The sequence below is a fragment of the Heterodontus francisci genome, unplaced genomic scaffold (genome assembly GCF_036365525.1).
Source record: "Heterodontus francisci isolate sHetFra1 unplaced genomic scaffold, sHetFra1.hap1 HAP1_SCAFFOLD_43, whole genome shotgun sequence".
Lineage (NCBI taxonomy): Eukaryota > Metazoa > Chordata > Chondrichthyes > Heterodontiformes > Heterodontidae > Heterodontus > Heterodontus francisci.
Genome location: NW_027141852.1, coordinates 8,113,413 through 8,114,272, shown reverse-complemented (window position 1 = coordinate 8,114,272; position 860 = coordinate 8,113,413). Strand labels below are relative to the sequence as shown.

Genomic DNA, 860 nt, shown 5'->3' with positions numbered 1-860 from the left:
ACGGAGTCTTTTACTGTCAGTTACGGATGAGAAGTTGACGAAAATTGGCAAAATAAAGCTGTTCATAAAATAGCACCAGCAATTTGAGTCGGTAAAAGCAAAATTGTGTTTTAAAAGTTTATTTAAACCGCTACGGGAAAATAGATTTTTTTGTACTTTTCCAGTCGATCACTTCTTTTCCACAGTGAAATTGGCGGCTTTCACAAATTCAAATATTCTGCCAGGTTGACAGGTTCAACCAATGATTTTTTGTATTTTGTGCTTCGAGGTTCTCTGATTGAAACATTTCTGAAAGCTAATGGCCGTGTGGCTTAATGGATAAAGCATCTGACTTCGGTATATGCGATGATGTCATCAGAAGAATGCAGGTTCGAGTCCTGCCACGGTCATTTTGACCCAAAGGGATGATGCAGGGCTTTGGGGATCGAGTCGGGGACTGAACAGATTGGAAACCCGACATGGACTTGATGGGGCGAATGGCCTCCTCATGTGCTGTCACTGACTTTATGAGAAGAGGGTGACCAATCAGAAGTGGGGTGGGGTGACAGCGGGCTCAAACTGCAGGAATTCCAGGTCCCTGAATGACTGAGCTGAAACTGATCAGTTTCACTGCAGGAAACACCGTCTCGGGGGAAATAACTTCACAAATAATTCCATTTGACTAATTATTCAATTAAAAAACAATGGGCATATGTAAAGGTGTGATGTTACTTTTCACTGTGAGGGGAGAATCCACCATCTGGGTAAATCAGCAACTTTATAACATCGTCTGTACGTTTGATAAAGAAACGATGAAAACTCTCCCCATGACCCTGGTGTGGTGGAAAGGCTCAATTCAGAGATTGGAATATAACGAGAGC

At 42.3% G+C, this 860-nt stretch overlaps 1 non-coding gene across 1 annotated transcript; it reads left to right on the top strand.

The window, feature by feature from the left end:
• The first annotated feature begins 300 nt into the window (after window positions 1-300).
• Window positions 301-389, top strand: trnar-ucg (transfer RNA arginine (anticodon UCG)). Its single transcript is given in 2 exon segments — window positions 301-337; window positions 354-389. It is a non-coding gene; the product is annotated as a tRNA-Arg (tRNA).
• The last annotated feature ends 471 nt before the right edge of the window (window positions 390-860 follow it).